Source organism: Macaca fascicularis, chromosome 9 (assembly GCF_037993035.2).
Source record: "Macaca fascicularis isolate 582-1 chromosome 9, T2T-MFA8v1.1".
Taxonomy (NCBI): Eukaryota; Metazoa; Chordata; class Mammalia; order Primates; family Cercopithecidae; genus Macaca; species Macaca fascicularis.
The window spans coordinates 54,386,446-54,408,868 of NC_088383.1; the positions used below are offsets into that span (position 1 = coordinate 54,386,446).

General features: G+C 41.4%; 1 pseudogene; it reads right to left on the reverse strand.

Moving 5' to 3' along the window:
• Positions 1 to 2,568: 2,568 nt before the first annotated feature.
• Positions 2,569 to 21,879, reverse strand: LOC135964892 (uncharacterized; annotated as a pseudogene).
• Positions 21,880 to 22,423: the final 544 nt, after the last annotated feature.

Consider the following 22,423-nt stretch of genomic DNA (forward strand, 5'->3'; position numbering starts at 1 on the left):
TTAGGTGTATTAAATGCATTCTGACTTACTATATTTTCAACTTAAAATGAGTTTACTGGGGGAGTTACCTCATTATAAGCCAAGGAGCATCTGTATTTCCAAATCAACATTTGGAATAAGTGAGGGGAAATGAAAAGATTTAGGATCAGGAGAATGGAAAATCCTGAGGAGTCTCTGCAGGTCTTGCTTGTCTGGGGCTGCCTGGGAAGAAGGGAGCCAGGTGATTGCACTCAGGGTCTGACACAGATGCCCGGGGTCAAGGACCCTGCGGAGTCAGCTGTGGAAAGTTGTGGGCTGGCACTGAAATGAGCAGCTGCTGCCATGTCGCTGAGTGGATGTGGGGTGCCAGTGAAATCAGTGTATCACTGAGCCCTGATAGAATGGTGGAAAATATATGTTCCCAGCAATATGATTCTGCCAGTTCCTAGAAGAATATAAATGTATATCTTCAATAAGGAGAAAGTAAGGAGGCAGCATGCCTCCTCAAATTCTCCTGCACTGAGTTAAAGCTACAGAGAAAAGCTTTCAGTGCAGATAAGCTCTGCATTTAGGCACAGACTTAGGTGATTTGTTTTTGATCTCACATGTTTTCTGATAAATATATCTGGAATTATAAATTTCCTTCTGAGTACTGCATTTGTTTTATCACATACATATCATTGCGAAGTATTTTCCCCCTTTATTTTTATTTGTCATCTAATAATTGTACATATTTGTGGGATACAGAATATTTCGATGTATATACATTGTGTAATGATTACATCAGGATAATTAGCATATCTATCCCTTCGAACATTTATTCTTTCTTTTTGTTGTGAATGTTCAAACTCCTCTCTTCTAGCCTTTTAAAAATATACCATATTGGCTGGGCACAGTGGCTCACGCTTGTAATCCCAGCACTTTGGGAGGCTGAGGCAGGCAGATCACCTGAGGTCAGGAGTTTGAGACCAGCCTGGCCAATGTGGTGAAACCCCATCACTACTAAAAATACAGAAATTAGTCAGGCAAGGTGGTAGGAGCCTGTAATCTCAGCTATTCAGGAGGCCGAGGCAGGAGAATTGCTTGGACCCCGGAGGCAGAGGTTGCAGTGAGCCGAGATTGCACCATTGCACTCCAGCCTGGGTGACAAGAGCAAAACTCCGTCTAAAAAAAAAAAAAAAAAAAGAAAGAAAACAAAAAAGAAAAAATATACCATATTACACTGCTGGTGAGAACATAAGCTAGTACAACCACTATGGAAAACAGTGTGGGGATTCCTTAAAGAACTAAAAGTAGAACTACCATTTGATCCAGCAATCCCACTACTGGGTATCCACTCAAAGGGAAAGAAGTCATAATATGAAAAAGATACATGCACATGCATGTTTATAGCAGCACAGTTCACAATTCCAAAAATACGGAACCAGTCCAAATGCCCATCAGTCAACAAGTGGATAAAGAAATTGTGGTATATATATACACCATGGAATACTACTCAGCCATGAAAAGGAATGAAATAATGGCATTCACAGCAACCTGAATGGAACTGGGGACTATTATTCTAAGTGAAGTAACTCAGGAATGAAAAACCAAGCATTGTATGTTCTCACTCATAAGTGGGAGCTAAGCTATGAGGATGCAAAGGCATAAGAATGATACAGTGAACTTTGGGGACTTGAGGGAAATGGTGCGGGGTGTGAGATAAAAGACTACAAATTGGGTACAGTGTATACTGCTTGGGTGATGGGTGCACCAAAATCTCAGCAATCACCACTAAAGAACTTATTCATATGGCCAAACACTGCCTGCTCCCCAAAAACCTAGGGAAGTTAAGAAAAAAATACCATAAATTACATTTGACCATATTTACCCTAAAGTTCTGACATGAAGTACTTTTTATTGATGTTCAGTTTTAATATTTCAAAATTATAATTTCTTAATCAGATAAGATGTATTTAGTGGCATGTGTTTTTGTTTCAAGACATATGGACTTTTAATTTTTTATTAGCTAACATTTTTGTTAATTTCTACTTTTGTTAATAATTGTTAGTAATTTCTACTTCTACCTCATTGTGATAAATAAACACAGTTTATACAACGCTATTCCTTTTTCTAAAATTTATTGAGAATTACTATGTGATTTGTATCTGGTCAATTTTTACAAATATTATATGTATGCTTAAAAATTATATTTTTATGATTCTACATTTATCTAATATTTTAAACTTATTTAATGTATGCAAACTTTTTGCAGCTTGATCTATCCCTTTCTGAGATGAATATGTTAAATCTCATTGGACATAAATAAAGAGTATATTATAAGATACATATATATTCATGATTATTAAAACATTTTGATCTGTTTTTTCCTTTCCTTTCCTTTCAAGCCATATCAATATCTGAAGGTCACAGAACAAAGGAGTGGGAAAGTGAGGTTTGAACCCAAGCCTAGTGATGAAGAGTCCAGCACTTGACTTCTATTCTCTACTGTTTACATTTAAAAAATGTTTTAAACCTCTAGATAAAATAATTGGGAACCAGTTGACAGAGTGACAATAACAGAAGGGAAGATACATGAGACACTTATAATCAGGGACTTAACTGATCAAACAAAGGATACTGGATTTCCTTCTTGCCTGCCTCAGTAAAGAAAGTTTTTTTCTTTAGTTTCTCAATGTCTACAGGAAAAAGATTAAGAGATATAACAGAAGAGATTTTTGGACTGTACAGCCACTCACTGTTAATTCTGTTCATTCTGAAGAATCAAATTGGGAGGAAATTCTCAATTCATAACATCCTTTACTCTCTGAAGGGGATTAATATTTGTTTTCACTCTTCACAAGTATGCTAGGAAATACTATGCTTTTCATAGTTACTGTAGTAAAAAATGCTATCGATTATTGGCACATACTGTAGGGCACTGAGCTGGCTAGTCCCAGGTGTATGCAGCATTGCAGACATATATCCCACAGGCTGTTTGGATTGGTGCAAATAAGGTTTTGATGTCAATAACACTTTATTTTGTTGCATTCCGAGCCGACCAATGTGATTTTCTTCTCGTCTCCAAAGGCAAAATTATCTGGGTAACAAATGCAAGAGAAGAGGTCCCATCATTGCCTAGAAGCCAAGAAACCAGAAACAATTCCAATTCAGAACAAGCAGCAGAAACCATGGAATGCTTAGCAAAGAGAATTATGCAAAACACAAAATCCAAATATTCGGCTCACATGACAGCGGTCTAATCTGCAGGTGAGAAAATGCAGAAGTGGGACGGAGAACTGCTCGCAAACCCCAAGTGATGCCGCCAGCTCCAAAATTACCTTTTTGTTTTTTCTCTGGGGGCTGTTGACCTATTCTGAGGATTGGTCAAGGCATATATTGAGTTTCCTTTCTTTACTACCAATTATCCTCTCTACTAATTAATTCTTCCAGGAAATAATATATAAAGGAACAACAACAAAAAAAAGGGTGAAATTTCAGTTAGTCACATGGCTGGCTGATTTTTAGGAGACTGGATGCTGGCTGAAAATACTGGCAAAAAGAGACTTCCGCATTCAGGCAGGCTCCAGAGGATATTTCAATTTTGTGCATTCCATTGCCCTGCCCTGGCAGAGTTAACTGCAGATGTCAGGAAAAAGAGAATAGCCCCCATCTGCCACCTAAGAGAACCCCTTTTTCCTATGAAGTTTCCTTTCTTCATACCACACAGCCCCAGCAATGGGAGCCATTTGTGGTGCCAACTGAGGGGGCCACAGTCACTGACTGACCACAGATGTCTGCCTGGGAGTCAGCCCAACCCATAAACATCCTCCATCCTTCTGGCTTCAGTGTTTAGGAACCACAGTGCTTTACGGCTCAATCTTTCATTCTCTGTAGTCACACCCATAGGATCTCATCCAATTTGTAGCCTTAAATGTATGCTGATAATGCCCCAAATTATATAGGCAGCCTAGCTGTCTCTTCTGGACTCCAGATTCTTATACCCCATTGCCTTCTCAATGAGATACCCCAAAGGCATTTCAAATTTAAGATATTGAAACTCAGCTCAGGACGACCTCCTCTCCTCAATCCCTATCCTGATCTGCTCTTCCTATAACCTTTCCTAGCCTTCCAGTTGCTTAGACCAAAACCCCACAGTTAACCTTAACTCTCTCCCTCCTCATCTAAACTGTCACCAGTTCCTGTTAGATTTACCACTGAAGCAGATCCAGTATCCGACCATTACTTGTATCACTGCCATTACCATTTGGATGAAGCCAGCATCTACTCCCACCAAGATTACTACAATAGTCTCCTATCTCTCAGACTCTCCGCTTCCACCCTTTCCTGTTGCCCTCCAGCCTATTTTCAACACAGCAGCCAAAGAACTCTGAAAAATAGGGGCTGCACACCATGGCTCACGCCTGTAATCCCAGTGCTTCAGGAGGTTGAGGCAGGAGGATCACTCAAGCCCAGGAGTTTGAGACCAGCCTGGGTAACATAGCAAGACCCCATTTCCACACAAAAAATGAGAAAATCAGTGGGGCACATTGGCGGATGCCTATAGTCCCAGCTACTTGGGAGGCTGAGGCAGGAGGATCACTTGAGCCTGGGAGATGGAAGCTGTAGTGAGCTATGATTGCACTGCTGTACTCCAGCCTGTGTGATCACATAAGACTCTGTGTCTAAATAAGAAAGTCAGATCATGCTATGCCTTTGCTCAAAACCCTTCAATGTCTTCCCATTTGTATCAGTTTCCTTTTGCTGCTCTAACCAATGACCACAAGCGGTGGCTTAAAACAACAGAAATCTAGTCTCTTAATGTTCTACAGTGCACAAGTCCAAGAATTGGATTTTATGGAACTAAAATCAAGGTGCCAACAGTGCTGCATTCCTTCCGGAGGCTTCAGGTTTGGGGGCAGAAATCCAGCTGCATGCCCTTCCAGCTTCTGGAGGCTGCCTGCCTCGGCTCATGGCCCCTTCCATGAGTGACTCCAGCCTCTTGCTCCTGCCACTACGTCTTCTACTCCTATCTCTGACCCTCCTTCCTCCTTCTTATGAGACCCTTGTGATTACATTGGGCTCACCTGGGCAATCCAGGATAATCTCCCCATCTCAAGACTCCAATGCCCATAATCAAAGTGTTTCCCTACATAAGGTAATAAATTCTCATATTCTGATGATTAGGATGGGAGCAGCTATTGGGGTGTCTGTTTCACAGAGTAAAAGCCCGAGTTCTGACAATGTCCTACTAGTTGCCATGTGAACCAGACCCCACTTCCTGTATAAGCTCATTGGTTACAACTCTCTCCCCCTCACTCACTCAGTTCCTGCTACACTGGCCTTGATCTTCCTCAACACAAGCCCACCCAGGACCTTTGCACTTACTGTTCTCTCCATCAGGAGACCTCTTTCCTTCCTTTAAGCCTCTGCATAAAGGGCACCACCCTATGAGTGAGGGTTTCTCTGATTACCCCTTCCCCAGCCGGACACTCCCTTCCATGCTCAATTTTTTCCCAGAGCTCTTAATATCATGTGTCATGTGTCTGTCATTCATAGTCTCTCTTTCTCTCTCTCTTTCTTTCTTCTGTCCTCTCCCACTAGAACATCATCAATAACGGGTGTTCTGTCTCTTGTCATAATCCTTAGCAAATACCAGGGGCTCAACAAACAGTTGTTGAATAAGTGAATCTTACTTTACTGGAAGAGCAAGTTCCTTGGACTCAAAGATCTGCCCTAAAGTAGGAACTTAGCCTGAATAAATAAATGAATGAATGAGTACATGACAGACTCAATTTACATCTCATTTTTGATAGATATATAGACTAATATGAAAGCAAGTGCTTTACTACTTAGAAATCAGACATAACAGTTTAAGTAGCTTATTCAAGGACATACAATAAAGGGAAAGTAATATAATCACACATGAAAACTCCAGCCAAGCCCCTGACTTTATTTTGCCGTGTTCCTGCATTTCTCAGACCTGACAAATCAGAACTCATCTAGATTCTTTTGCTTGGCTGAAATTCCAGTACCAAAAAGATTACAAGTTAATAAATTCCGGATTCATTACAAAAGGAAATTTCACAGAAATCTCAAAAGCATTTATCTTGTATATTCAGATACGTAAAAAATATACAGGGAGAGATCATCATCCATGCTTGAAAACACCCCCAGAAGCAAACGTGCAGCATAAGCTTCATGTTCATCATCAGTGCCTGGCACTGCCCATCAGCCAGCCCACAGCAGCACCCAGATGGTCACCTCAGGTGTTGGGGACACAAAGAAACAAAAGACATTCCCAATGGGGGTCATGTTTGTTGAGGGGAAAGAGACATGGGGACAATGCAACTGATTTGGAATGGGACAGCAATTTGTCTTCTAGAGGCCATCTCAGCTGCATTTTGCAAAGTGTTATGCTAGCCTTGCTCACACACTGGCAAAGTCGATGCCAACTCACCGTCCAGCAACTCCGCCTGCTGTTTCAGGAGGGTGTGCCGGGGTTGTGTTTTGTTCAAACTTGAAAACTGCATTTCTAGGAATCCTCTTACCAGCATATGGGTGGGAAAGAGGACCTCACTGTGATCAGGAAGCTGGACCCAGAGGAGGGACTGCCAGGTTCAAATCTCACCTCTGAGACTCACTAGCTGTGTCCCCGACAGACATGTCACCAACCAACCCTCTCTACACCTCAATGTCCTCACCTCTAAAAAGTCTGCTTATAATTCTTATGATAATTGTAGGCGATATTGCAGGAAAAACACTTATCATAGTGCCTTGCAATTCCAGGCCTTCATACATACTACCTATTATTACAACAGCTGTTACTATATTAGTATTATATATATTAATGTTGACTTTTTAAAAAAATCACCATTCAAAAATAAATAGTACATTTGTCTTCATCTTGAGTTTAGTTTGTGACAGTGACTTCTAAAGGTTTATCATTTACTTACAACTAAGTATTTGCCTATAATTGGGAAAAACTGCTATCAGGCAAATGTTAAGATTAAGCTTTTCTACATTTGGCTGGCAAAAATCAAGTCATTTAAAGCCTTCCCCCTCAATTTCACACCTGAATAAAAATATACATGCTTTGTTAATGGAAAGTTTAACAGAAATGTTGAACAAAGATGACCTCATATAGTATTTAAACAAGGTAAGCAAAATGAGTAAGATTTTAAAATATATACGTAGGCATGTGTAGGTTCAACTAGACATTTTTGTGGCAAATTACCGTCTGATTAAATAGTTGTTTAATCTAATATCCTACGTTGCCTCACTGCTTGAAAAATGAAATAAGATCAAGTGACACCAAAATATACATTTATTTTTCTGTTTCTACTAACCACGCTAACTAAGGACACATGTCAGAGGCATTAAGTGAGCTTTACACCAAGTTATACAAAAATTCACCTCACACGTGGAGATCCTGATTTAGTAGGCTGGGGAGGAAGCAAGTAACATCTGTGGTCATTAACCTCTGTGCAAGATCTCTCTCTTTATTTTCCCCCTTTCAACAGAGTCTTGTTCTGTCACCCAGGCTGGAGTGCAGTGGCACAATCATGGCTCTGACCTCCCAGGCTTTGATGATCCTCTCACCTAAGCCTCCTGAGTAGCTGGGACTACAGGCGTGCACCACAATGCCCAGCTAATTTTTTTGTACTTGGTAGAGACGGGGTTTCACTACATTGCCCAGGCTGGTCTCAAACTCCTGGGCTCAAGCGATCCACCCACTTTGGCCTCCCAAAGTGCTGGAATTATAAGTGTGAGCCACCGTGTCCAGTCCAAGATCTCTCCTTTGAAAAGAAGTTTTTTGCCTTGAAATTGTTTGCAAAAAGCATTTCTTGATTCTGTAACCCTGCTCCCTAAACAAAACTTGACTGCTTGCAACTCAATAAAGAGAAATGTTGAGTTGCTTCTCAGCCCTTAAAAATAATTAAATAATCCTCTGGTCTTTTAACACTAACAAGAGAGTTAAGGAAAATGGGAAGAGAGGAGGCGGAACTTTCCAGCTGTTTCAGGAAATCACGTGACTGCCTTCCCTTTATACTGATGAGGCTGCCAACAGAACTCTCAGTGCTGATGGGCGTGCTCTGTGTCTCAGTCTTCCTATGTGTAACCATTAGCCACATCAGTCTGCTCATAACCTTCCTAACCTCCTGCCATCCAAGGTCCTTGCTTCTTTCGTTCATTCAGTCAATGTTTGCTGAGCACATACTGCACCCCAGGGAACAAATGTGAAAATGTCCCTGCCCTCCTGGTGCTTGCATTCTAATTTCTAACAAACGGCCTCTTGAAACCGCCAGACTTGTTTAAAGAACTGCTTCCTCAATGTGTTTCTTAAAAATGATGGTATTTTGGGGCAGAAAAGCAAATAACTGCAGTTTGAGAAAACAATGTGGTTCAAAGGATTAAAGAAATTTGAGGCTATCGAGGGTCTGCACGAGAAAAGATAAGGGAACTCGTGAACCTTTTGCAGTGGAATGAAGCAGTAACAGAATGACTGGCTTGGAGGTTATTTCTGGCAGGGGACATAAACCCACTCTGGAAATAGGAACGACCTGGCAGAGGATTAGGATTCAGTGGCCAGAAGTAGGACCTGTTCCCAACAAGAACATATTTAACAATTCCTACTAGAAATGGGATCAGGAGAGAGGCAAATTTATGACCAGCAGAGGTATCAACATTTTCAAGTAGCTGTAACAACTACTTTAATTCTTTGGTAAAAGTTTTTCCAGTCAATAAAAAATTAAGGGGTTAAAAAGTAAGAGTGAAACTTAAATAAAGTTAATAACAACCAAGACCCAGAAAGTTTACCCGGCTAGTCAATGAGGAGCCATGGATAAGGCTCCTCACCTTAGTTAGTAAGGTTAACTTACCTTAGTTAGTAAGGCTACTAACCCCATGCTTTTTCCACTGCATCATGCAGGGAGCTGAGCAGGGTCATCCTTCATCAGCAGTTTCTAAGACACAGGACACTACAGCTGCAGAGCACAGCATCGGGGAAGGTCAAACCTGTAACAGCTGAACTCTGATCAATGACAAATGGTTCTCAAATGATGAGAACTGGGTGTCTAGGTGGGGAGTAGTTGCCAAGAAGAGGAGAGAGGTTGTTCAGAATTGCTACATTAGGATCATTGTTATTCATGAAACTAAGAACTAAATTCATTCATCAGCAACCTTACCTAGTTCTGGGGGCAGAGCGGCGAGGCGGTTCCCCTGAATGTGGAGCTCTTTAAGCTGGGTAAGCTCCCTGATTTCCTTAGGCAGTGAGATCAGGTTGTTATCCCTATTGTTGAGCTAAATAGAAGAAAACAAGGAGTTGTCAACACATTTTCACATTAAAAGGTGCTCCACAGAAACTCTCATCCTCCTCCATGTCCTCTCTCTTACTAAAGCTCAGTCCTTCCCATTTGTTTACAAGTGCGGGTAGATAATCAAGAAACACTACCAGGAGTAGCGGTTTATTCCTGCAAAACAAACCTTACTCCTGCTCAAATTGACTTGATTCTACCCCTACAAGACTGCAGCAGTGATTTGATTTTCTAAGAATTTAGATAACTTACTGTCTGCAACTTTGTGAACTTCCCGATATCTGGCGGCAGGATTTCAAAATCATTATCACTTAGATAGAGTGCACACAGGGTGGCTGCAAATTAAACAGCAATGTATCAACATGTTGTCATGGAACCCAACCAGTTGAGGTCTGATCAATATGAGGGAGTGAGCTTTGATTAATAATGCTGGCTTGGTGAAAAGCCTTTGACATACCTGGGGCTCCCAATAATAGCAAGCAGGTCAAACTTAGATTTACTGGCTTACCGTGCAGCTGGTGTGTCCAGGAAAACATCTATATCCAAAAGGACTGACGCAATTAACAATGTGGGCACTAGCATTTTGGGGCACAGAGTTTTAACACATTTTGAAAACAGATTGCTATTTTTCTCATAGATTACTTTTGATTCACATTTATTTCTCCATTTGCATCCAACATAGAACAAAGAAAACTACTGTTCCACTTTTATGGATACCTAGGGCAAAAAGGTTCTTTCAAGTGAATACAACTATGTTAAAATAGACCTTTTCCTACGTAAATAGCACTGTTAAAAATTAATGAAAGGCTTTCTGGTGATGGAGGCTATAACCACAGCTTATCAGTTCCATAATCTGACTCATTATTACTACTTGTTTCTACAGCCTTAAGGACAAAAGTAAATGAAGACAAAGGGGCTAAAATAACGGCATGAAGTTAACAGAGTAAATCCTAACTTAGGCAGAATATCAGTAGTCAGAAATTTGTTCACAATTATTACACAATGATAATACAATTCCAAACTACTGAAGGCTAAAATTCTAAAGCATCTGTTTATCCTCAACCAAAAAAGCTGAGTATAATTAGGTGTATGTTTCGTTTATCAGTATTTTTTTATTTTTTAGAGATAGAGCCTTGCTCTGTCACTCAGACTGGAGTGCAGTGGGTCACTGCAGCCTCAAATTCCTGCCCTCAAGCAATCTTCCCACCTTGGCCTCCCAATTAGCTAATTTTACAGGCACATGCTACTAATTTAATTTACATGGTTAATTTTTAAATTTTTATTTCTAGAGACAGGGTCTCTCTATGTTGCCTAGGCTGGTCCTACACTCCCAGCCTCAAGTGATCTTTGGAGCTCAGACTCCAGAACTGTACATTAATATAACATAATAAAAACAGGTGCTCCACTGCCCAAGAAAATATTTTACAGTTGGTTTCATGTGCTTGAGAAAGTCATAGAGAGATAATGTACATAAGGCAAAAAGTGAAAGTTTAGAGACCAGCTCAGAAAATTCAGATTTTCTGAATGCTATATAAGTTACTAATTGAAGAAATAGAACACTCATTTAAGAGAAGCAAACCTTGTCTGAAATAGTGCATGAGTTCCCAGAAGAAATCATTTTTTAATTTTCAAAAGCATCTCCAGCAAGAAATTTGTTGGCATATAAAAGAATAAAGTGTGTTCACCTGTGGCCAATAATTTCTTAATGCCTGTGTACTGGATAAATAGGTCAATAAGAGCACTTTTTAAAAGGCTGAAAATAAGAATCCTGGCTGGAAAATTTAACAATTCTGTTAGTGGTTTATTAATAAATATTTTTATAAATAATTGATTGGGACATCCTAGGCATATATCATACAAAGAATTAATACCAACATGGGAGGATACCTTATTTTGGCATGCTATTTAGAAAGAAAGTCAAGTCTACTAGCTAAATGTGAGGCTTGATCTCATTTAGGTATATAATCTCTTTTAGAATGTTGATATGACGTTACCAAGTCCACTTCAGCCCAATGGTGTCACATAATGATATATCAAATGCACATACTGCTGAGCTACAAAGGAATACTCAAAAGGAGTCGCTAAAGAAAAAAATTATCTCTGTTCAATAATTTATCTTGGAGTTTAAGTCCTGGCAAATAAATTTCACTCTTAGAACGCAAAGTGTAGTGTTGAGAAGATTTACAGAACTGAAAGTTTCTTACTCAGTTAGAAGAAGTTTCCAGGAAGACAATTTTCATTCAAGTTGTTGTAAGTCAAGTCCAGAACCTCAAGAGCTGGCAGGGAGCTGAAGCCTCGTGGCAAAGTGTTCAGCCTGTTCATGCTGTTGCAGGGGGACAAAAATCTACATCAGGACACCAAAGACACGTTTATACAGACTATCAAGGGCACCTCTGTTTCACAGGCTGAAAGTGTAAGACAGTGCCATGATCCTAGAGTCACTTTATACTGTATTTTTATTTTTTATTTTTTTGAGCTAGGGCCTTGCTCTGTTGCCCAGGCTGGAGTGCAGTGGCACGATCTCGGCTCACTGCACCCTCAACCTCCACGAGTTCAAGCAATCCTTCCATTTCAACCTCCCAAGTAGCTGGAACCACAGGTGTACACAATTACACCCCACTGATGTTTGTATTTTTTGCAGAGATGGGTTTTTGTCAGGTTGCCCAGGCTGGTCTCAAACTCCTGAACTCGAGTCATTCTCCCACCTCAGCCTCCCAGAATGCTGGGAGTATAGGCATGAGCCACCATGCCCATCCTGTTTTTGTTTTTTTTTTTTAATTAAAAAAAGCATTTATATTTACATTGGCAAATGAAGATTGTATATACCTATGGTGTACAACATGATACTTCTGATATATGTATAATCCATTGTGGAATGGCTTAAATCACACTAATATACACATTGCCTCATATCATATGCTTGCCTCATATCATATGCTTTTGTGGTGAGAATACTTAAAATTCACTCTCTTAGCAATTTTCAAGTGTACCACATATTGTTATTGACTGCAGTCATCATGACGTATAGTCCATCTCTTGAACGTACTTCTCCTGTCTAACTAAAATTTCGTGTCCTTTGGCTAACATCTCCACAATTCCCCTCCTCCCTCCAGCCTCTGGTAACCATTTTATTCCCTGTTTCGATGAGGTTTACTATTGTACATTCCACATATAAATGAGAGGATGTGGTATGTTGTCCTATTTAGACTAATAATTTTAGTCAGAGAGCTTATATATTCCTGAAACATTTGAAAATTTCTTAGTTGTCATTTTTCTCCAGTGGTGAAATTTAATCACTGTTTTACACAAAAACTCAAACCGTCACAAAATATCTGTCCTTGTAAAGAAAAACTTCCTTATGAATGTAGTGATAATATCTCAAACTATACACATGAAACTTCATAGTTTTCAGACTTTTGCTTTATTTCATTTCATTTATTCTTTTTAGGAGGGAAAATCATGGTTTTTTTTTTTCTACAACTGTTAACATTCAAAATTGATCTTCAATTAGAATGGTGATGGCCAGGGGCTAGAGGGAGGGCCAATGGAGAGATGTTTTTTAATGAGTATAGGATTCAGGTTTGCAAGATGAGAAAATTCTGGAGATTGGCTGAACAACAATGTGAATACACTTAACACCATTGAACTGTATACCACAAAGACAGTAACATTTTTTTTTTTGAGGTTTTTTTTTTTTTTTGAGGTTTTTTTTTTTTTTTTTTTTTTTTCTGTTGCCCAGGCTGGAGTGCAGTGGTGAGATCTCAGCTCACTGCAACCTCCACCTCCCCGGTTCAAGCGATTCTCCGCCTCTGCCTCCTGAGTAGCTAGGACTATAGGCACGTGCCACCAAGCCCAGCTAATTTTTGCATTTTTTAGTAGAGAAAGGTTTTACCATGTTGGCCAGGATGGTCTTGATTTCTTGACCTCGTGATCCTCCTGCCTCAGCCTCCCAAAGTGCTGAGATTACAGGCGTAAGCCACTGCGCCAGGCCAGACAGTACATTTTATGTGCATTTTATCATAACTTAAAAATTTTTTATATCATACAATTGACCCTTGAGCAGCATGGGTTTGAACTGCCTGGGTCCAATGACACATGGATATTTTTCTTCTGCCTCTGCTACCCCTGAGACAAGAAGACCAACCCTCCTCTTCCTCCTCAGCCCACTCAACATGAAGAAGAGGATGAAGACGTTTAAGATGATCCACTTCCACTTAAAGAACAGTAAATGCACTTTGTTTTCCTTATGGCTTTCCTAATAACATTTTCTTTTCTCTAGCTTACTTTATTGTAAGCGTGCAGAATAAAATACATATAACACACAAAATACGTGTTAATCAACATTTATGTTTTGATAAGGCTTCCTTCCGGTCAACTGTAGGCTGTTAGTAATTAAGTTTATTCAGAGTCAAAAGTTATGTGTGGATTTTTGACTGCATGGGGGGTCAATGTGGTGCTCCCTCAGTGCGTGTGTTGCTGAAGGGTCAATTGTGTGTGGGTGTGTGGTGTGTGTGGGTGTGTATGTGGTGTTGTGTGTAGTGTCATGTGTGTGTGTACAGGTGTGCTATGTGTGGTGCGTGTGTGGTGTGTTGTGTGTGTGGTGTGGTGGTCTTGGGGGCTGTGCTGTGTGTGTGGTGTGTGGAGGGAGTGTGGTGTGTGTCGGTGGGTGTGGGGTGTGTGTGCGATGTGGTGTGGTGTGTGTATGGAGGGTATGGTGGTGTGTGTGGTGTGTGTGTGGGATATGGATGTGGTATGGTGTGGTATCTGTATGGTGTGTGTGTGTGGGTGTGGTGGTGTGTGTGTTTATGCTGTATGTGTGTGGTGTGTGTGTGCGTGTTTGTGTGTCTCCGATGAAGGCTAAGGGAATTTTTTTTCTTTTTTTTTTAATTATACTTTAAGTCCTAGGGTACATGTGCACACGTGCAGGTTTGATACATAGGTATACATGTGCCATGTTGGTTTGCTGCACCCATCAACTCATCATTTACATTAGGTATTTCTCCTAATGCTATCCCTCCCCCATCCCCCCACCCCCGACAGGCCCCAGGGTGTGATGTTAAGGGAATTTTTTTCTACACTATCTTTTATCCTTTTCTTTAAGCCCCTTATTTTTCTCAATGCAGTTCCCTTTGAGCATGCTTAAAAGCCAATTAAAAAAAAAACTTTAATAAAAGTTGACAGGTATTGAAAGGTGGAAGGGACTGTGACAATAAAAATCATTCTAGTCATCGATGCTTCTCATAACAGATCAAGCTCAGTCCCGTCCTACCAAGCGGGCCTCACCAGAAACAGCTGACAGCAGAGGGGGAAACCAAAATGGAAACGTGGGTTCCCCATCCCAGGAAGAAAATGTCCCAGACAGACTACACCCAGCAAAACTAGCTTCACGACTATCTACTGCCATGACAACAACAATGAACATTCTCCATGAAGTCACAATTTGTGAAGCACATTATGGCAAGTACTTCGCTTGTTCACTAAAACTACCTTGTAATACAGGCAAGATGGAGCTTGTAATTAATGCCATCTTGAGATGAAAAAACAGCCTAAGAGAGAGTAAGGAGCAAAGACTTCAGAAGTGGGTGACATGTGTCTGGAAGCACCCTGTACCTCACGGAGGCCAAAGCCACTCCAGACCCGTGGGCTCCTATGCAAGGATTCTGAGAAGAAGTGCAAGTCAGAGACAGCAAGGGAGGTAGGGAAGCGTACACTAGGTGCTTCTGTCTTTAAACACTGCTTTAAGTTATCCGTTTTTGAAAACTGCTGATTCCTTAACATTTTTCTCTGCAAATAAAGAAATACACTTTTGCAATATTAGGTACAGGAAATCCACAGTTAAACAGGCTTAGAGGGAAGAGGCATCTCACTTGAGAGAGAGCTCCCATTCAATCTCCAGCCCAGAGCAAGCCTGGAGCCCCTCCACCTCTTGGTGGCAAGAATCTACTTAACCGAAGGTTCCTTTCTCCTTTGAGTGACAAAACAATACCAACAACGTGTAAGGAACACAGCAGAGTCCCACGTGCAGCTGACAGCAGTATGTAACAGTAGTAGGCACGCCACCCTGGGGGGCAGAAAGGAAGTCCTTAAACAAATGCTGAAACTTCAGAAGAGCTGCTAGCAACAGCCCCAGCTACAAAGCGGGCAAGGAACTGCAGAGACTTCTGGCCACCTCTTCGGAGGCCAGACCATGTGCACGGTGACCTGGTGGCATCTCTCTCTGCAGAATGAAGGCTGGAACACACTGGCTGTCCCCCTTCCCCTCAGCAGGTGCTAACATCCATCTCCATCCACCCACATTTCCACATGTGGGAATTCCACGTTCAGGGCCCCACTCTGACACTGCTAGCAATCAAGGTTTCCATGAGAGGTTACAGGGGGAGTAGGAACAGAATGGAGCTTTAAGGTAGGAGACAGCTAGGTGAGGAGTCTGGCTCCAGCACTTGCCGGCTGCGTGACCTTGACCAAGTTACTCAGCTTCTCTGAGACTGAATTTCCTCAAGTATAAAATAAGGCTGATAACATCTTCAGGGCAGGATCACTGGGATGATGAGAGAGAAAATATGTGAAGCACCCAACACCCGATCCATGGTTCACATGTGGCTTCTCACGAAAGAAGAGCCGTTGCTAGAATTATTTTTCAAAAGATTTGAGAGAAAATTTTGAATCAGCCCTAAGCGAGCAAGCTCACCTCATGACAAGCCACTTGGGATGGTCTGAATATCAAGTGTGGTTTTACCATTTGTGCCACACTTGCTTAATCTCAGGTGACTTCAGGTGTTGAAACATAAAGCTTCATAGGGCTCAGCTATGCCAATTGGTATCAATTCTTTGTTTGCATGGGAAGATTTTTCAAATGCGTGTTGGAAGTGGGCAAATGTCTGCATATGATGGAGAAATTTATAAAACCAGGATGTCTAAGGCTATTCAGCATCTGTTTTCCTTTTCTTCTAAAGCCCCAGAAAGGTCTGTACAGACTCCTTTTCAGAGCAATTTCTTCTCTGCAGGTTGTCTTGAGCACCTCCAGCTTCAATAAAACCTTCTTGGCTAAAGGCACTCATTTTCTCAACTCCACAGTGACCTACTCACAGTTATCAAAAATAAATATTAAAAAAATCTAGGCTGAGCCCGGTGGCTCACATCTGTAATTCTAGCACTTTGGGAGGCCAACACAGGCAGATTGCTTGAGCTCAGGAGCTCAAGACCAGCCTGGCAACATGGCAAAACCCCGTCTCTACAAAAAAGACTACAAAAATTAGCCAGGTGTGGTGGCACCTACCTGTGGTCCCAGCTACTCAGGAGGCTGAGGTGGGAGGATCCCTTGAGCCCAGGAGGCATAGGTAGCAGTGAGCGGAGATCACGCCACTGCACTCCAGCCTGGGAGACAGAGCGAGACCCTGTCTCAATAAATAAATAAATAAATAATCCAAATCCATAAGTACCCCACATGGTACTTAATAAAAACTTCTATGTGTTCATGAGACAAGCTCTAGCAACAAACAAGGTCAAACGTTATTTCTGAATAGTTGGGCACAGTGGTCCTGCTGTGAAGTTATCCTAGAAATAATCATCAGCATGGGAACATGTGTGGTTTCACATTTTTTGGAAAATAACTCTAGGAAATAAACTGTATTTAAGCAATTAAGAATAGAAATAAACTTTCTTTTATTTATTCAGGTGGCCTAAAATTATCTCATGTCTTACAACCAACAGAATAAACTGCAAATACTATATAAAACTTTGAAAGCAAATTCATATGGAGGGTGCCTTTTGGATCACGCATACAAGTGGCTTGCCTGCTCCATTTTGTGATCTCCTGTGTGTATGCTTTCTTTCACCCTGGCTCCTTAGGATAAGGAGTCCTCACTATAACTTGCCTTACTGTGTGAACATAATTCTTCATGCCGTTTGAGGACAGAGGCATCCTTTAGTGAAACCCATCTTAGCTCCTTTCCCTAAGAACTGGAGGTTTTCTTCAAACTTTGAAACTCCATCTATGCAGCTACGTAATTAAATACAAAAAGGTTTACACAATCAATAAAACAACGACAGCCAAAAGTGTAAACAACTCCAAAGAGAACAAGAAGGCAACTAAGATGCATTCATTGAAAAAGAAAAGTTTAGGGCTGGGTACAGTGCCTCATGCCTATAATTCCAGCACTTTGGGAGGCCAAGGCGAGTGGATCACCTGAGGTCAGGAGTTCGAGACCAGCCTGACCAAGATGGTAAAATGGCATCTCTACTAAAAATACAAAAGTAGCTGGATGTGGTGGTGCATGCCTGTAATCCCAGCTACTCGGGAGGCTGAGGCAGGAGAATCGCTTGAACCCAGGAGGTAGAGGTTGCAGTGAGCTGAGATCGTACCATTGCACTGGAGCCTGGGCAAGAAGAGCAAAACTCTGTCCCCAAAATTAAAAAAAAAAAAAAACAAACACACACACAACAAAACAAAACAAGAAAAACGGAAAAGAAAAAGAAAAGTTTACAGCTCTGTCCTACGGTGCCTCAAACCAAACAGAACAAAACCTGAGCTTATTATTTTCTTCACAAACCTGTCTCCATCTGCTCTATTTTTCAGCTGTCCAACACAGAAATGTAGGTATCATTCTATCCCATCAGTTACTGCTGTCAATGTTACCACTTGTATAGTTTTCATATAAAATCCCTCCCTGCCTCCACTGTCACTGTCCTAGTTCACATGGGACATGAAGCTCATGTTCTTACTGGTCTCCTAACCTCTAGTTTCCCTCCCTCCACCCTCTTCTCCACACAGATCTTTTGTAGGAAAATCTGACCATATTTCATATCCACTACTCGGCTATGCAAATTTCTCAATTGTCAGCATGATAAAATTGGAGCTCGTTTATTTATTTATTTATGTATTTATTTTTGAGATGTAGTATCACTCTGTCACATAGGCTGGAGTATGATCTCAGCTCACTGAAGCCTCTGCCTCCTAGGTTCAAACGATTCTCCTGCCTCAACCTCCTGGATAGAATAGCTGGGATCATAGGTGCACGCCACCACACTTAGTTAATTTTTGTATTTTTAGTAGAGATGAGGTTTCACCATCTTGAGGAGGCTGTTCTTGAACTCCTGGCCTCAGCTGACCCACCAGCCTCAGCCTCCCAAAGCGCTGGGACTACAGGCGTGAGCCACCATGCCTTGGAGGAGCTTGTTTATTTAGCACAGAGGCCTTTCATTAGCACTTTTGACTCCCTGTCATTATTATAAACATTTATTTGTTTATGATTGGTTTCCTCAACTGTAATGGAAGCTCCATCAGGGCTGGATGGCCAGTAGCTAGAACCACGCCTGGTACACACTGGGAACTTAGTAAATCCTCATTCACTGAACAGCAGATACCCAGGATTCCCTGTCTAGTCTGACCTCTGACCTTACAGCTGCCTGCCTCACACATTATACTCAACAGTGCCAAAAAACCAACAATTCCTAGGCCCCAGGCAGGCAGTGCTGTGAGCGTTTAAATACGTCATTTGCGACTGGGCGTGGTAGCTCACGTCTGTAATCCCAGCACTTTGGGATGTCACGTGGGTGGATCACGAGGTCAAGAGATCGATCGAGACCATCCTGGCCAACATGGTAAAACCCGTCTATACTAAAAACACAAAAATTAGCTGGGCATGGTGGCGTGCGCCTGTAGTCCCAGCTACACGAGAGGCTGAGGCAGGACAATTGCTTGAACCTGGGAGGCAGAGGTTGCAGTGAGCCGAGATCACATTACTGCACTCCAGCCTGGCGACAAAGCAAGACTCCATCTCATAAAATACATAAATAAATTTTTAAAAAGGCAAATATCTGGCCAGCATCTATTGCCACTCCACATCAATCACTAACTTAACCAGAGCATTTAGTGGCTAAAATTTAATGAATATACGACTTTGCACAGAGACTGAAACATGAGTGGGCAGTTTCATCTAACAGCTGTGCCAATGAAGATGGAATTCTGATGCTGCAGTTCCGATTTGGGTCTATGGATGTGTTGGTCTGTTCTCCCATTGCTATAAAGGAATGCCTGAGGCTGGGTAACTTACAAGAAAAGAGGTTTAACTGACTCATGGTTCTACCAGCTGTATAAGAAGCATGGCAGCCGCTGCTTGTGGAGAAGCCTCAGGGAGCTTTTACTCATGGTGGAAGGCAATGAAGGAGCCTGTGTATTACATGGCAGGAGAAGGATAGCACGAGGGGTCTTGCAATAACTCACTCACTATCATAAGGACACTACCAAGAGGGGACGGTGCTAAACCATTCATGAGAGCTCCACCCCCATGATCTAATCACCTCCCACCAGGCCCCACCTCCAACACTGGAGATTACAATTCCACATGAGATTTGGTGAGGACACAGATCCAAACCATATCAATGGAGTCTGATGGAGCCTTTAGACCCATAACCTATGGGGTTCTCTTCCCAGCTTGGCCACTAACCTCAGGGGTGACCAGAACCCAGTCCCTTAGCCCCTTTGAAAAGGCTTGGCTTCCTCTGTATAAAATGAAAGCACTAAAACTTGCCCTCCCTACCTCACAAATGTTGAGAGGATCAAGTGCTGCAAAGCAATACATGAAGACAGGTTATCATTATTATTATTTACTGCTACCTGGTTCTGCAACCTCAGTTGAATCAAAACTCCTCTCTTCACCTTGGCATAAAGAAAGACAGAGAATTGTCACCTCTCAATTACAGAGAAGAATTGCAAAAATGAATGAAGCAACATTAGGGAATACATTCTTCCCTCCATGGCATGAAGGTGCTTTGTAAACCGTTCCTATTTAACACAGAGAGAAAAAAAATCAACCATATTACAACTTGTCTGCCAGTTCATGCTAGGCAAGTAAGTCCCTTCTTGGTCAAGAGAACTGAGATAAAATTTTACTGGACACAAAATACAGTAAAAATGTAACTTCCTTATTATGCCAACTATTAGCTTCTCAATTAGCTCTCAAATATTCACTAATGTAGGCCACCGAAAGGATATATTAAAACAATAAAACTTTTTTTAAAGCCCAAAACACAAAAAGAAATTAGAAATCCACTTCTGTGCAATGATATAAATGGAATTCCTCCCCTGGCCTTACCCAGCACGCCCCTTCCACTCTCTTCCTCTCCATCCTTTCCCTTCCACTGATACTCACCCAAGGTTCAGGTGTTTGAGTTTTTGATGGCTGCTGATCTGTGTGGGCAGCTCCTTGATCTGGTTATTTAAAAAGCTGAGCACTTCCAAATTCTTCAGTTCTGCTATGTTTGGTGGTACCACCATGGAAACATAAATGTGAATCTGGGAACAGAACTCCTAGCAAGGGATGGCAGCAGCACATTTTGCTTTTCTTCAAAGCAAAGAAAGATATAACTCCAAAAGGACCATTGAATTCACCTATCAGTCTTACTTATTTTTTATGGGTTTTTCATAAGCAATCGCTCACTTCTGAGTGGCCGCTGAAATGCTTTTTCGTGTATCATTAGCTAAGTGCTTGGCATAGTTTGTTTCAGATGGACAATGAAGAGGGAAACAGAGCAAAAATGCACAAAAGGGAATTTGTGTACCATAGCAGCCTATAAAATTGAATATTACGAAGCATACATACTAATAGTTGTCGTATAGGATCTTTTAAGTGCAATTGTTTTTTCCTTTTGGTTTTCTTGCATTGCCACCAGAAGAAAGACAGCAACCTCCAAATCCCTTCCTGGGTGACGTACATTGAAGCTGTTTAAATAACCCAGTATCTGAAGAGCTGTCCTCTTAACATTGCATTATATTAGCTCAATTTTAAATAATGAAATATTCGACCTCCCTAGTTTCTGATTTTGGCCTCTGGAATAATGTGTCTTGATCAACACCACACACACATATAGACACACACACATACATACACATACACACACACAAAGGTTACATCAGATTAGCAACAGATCGATATACTGTTATTATATAGAAATAAAAAAGTCAACTCAGCAGCATGCTATGAATACTAGTATGCAGATCAAAGGTGAAAATCAACCACTGGGGACCTGAAAGTTTCCTCCTTCCTTAGTGTGTGTATGTATGTGTGTGTGTGTGTATATATATATATATACACACACACACATATATTTATACTTGAAAATACAAATGTAAAAGCCAAAGACATCTTTATCTCATAAAGCACAAACTATAAATTGGCAGCAGAAGGACTTTCCATAGGCTGTAATTCATCTATCCCATTTGCTATTCAATCATTCTTCAAACATTTGTATGGCAATAAGCTTGGCCATGGTTCATGTAAACTCCGATACCACGACTATCCAGGTAACTAAAAACATGAACAGGGGCCTGGAGCCCAGCCCAAAAAAGTGTGATATCTCATATCAGTCAGGTTTACTTCCCATCCCATCTGCTTCCTCCAGGGGTGCCCCAGGAGGCTGGAAAACCAACCTGCTTGCCTGCAGTCAGACCAAAGTGCCTGCAGGGCTCATTAACTTCTTTTTGGCTGGAAGCACCTCCACTTTGCTGGACAGGCTGGAGAAACCAGAGTCCATCTGATTTCTGGACTGACACGGCCCCTCCCTGAGCAACAGCTTTACTCCTAAAAGGACATGTATCTATGGCCATTGGTTACATCTGCAACAATCATGAGCCACCCGGCACTGCAGTTGATGCATATTCACAAAATCAACAATTAATCAGCTCAAGAACAGCTTCCCTCAACCGGCCAGCAGCCCACAAAGTATCTCCCCTCCACATGAAGAATCAAAATCAACTACTTAATTTATAACAATTGCATTTCAATTCTGTTGAATTGAGTAAGGAAGATTCTGTTCTATGATCTAAAATTAATAATTCCACAACCAATAGCTTAAGCATTTTAGGAGTTACACAATAATAATTAACAGGGTGTGTTCTGGGGCTGGGCTATCTGATGGACAGCCACTAGCTACATGCAGCTATTTGAATTTAAACCCAGATTAATCAAAATTAAATTAAACGATGAATGCTATTATTTGGTCACAGCAGCCACATTTCAAGAGCTCGACAGACACATGTGGTGTCTAGTGGTTCCACTACTGCATGGCAGGGATACTGACCATTTCCATCACCACAGAACGTTCTATTAGACAGCCCTGCTCTATGGCAGTGGGTCTCAAACCACAGAGAC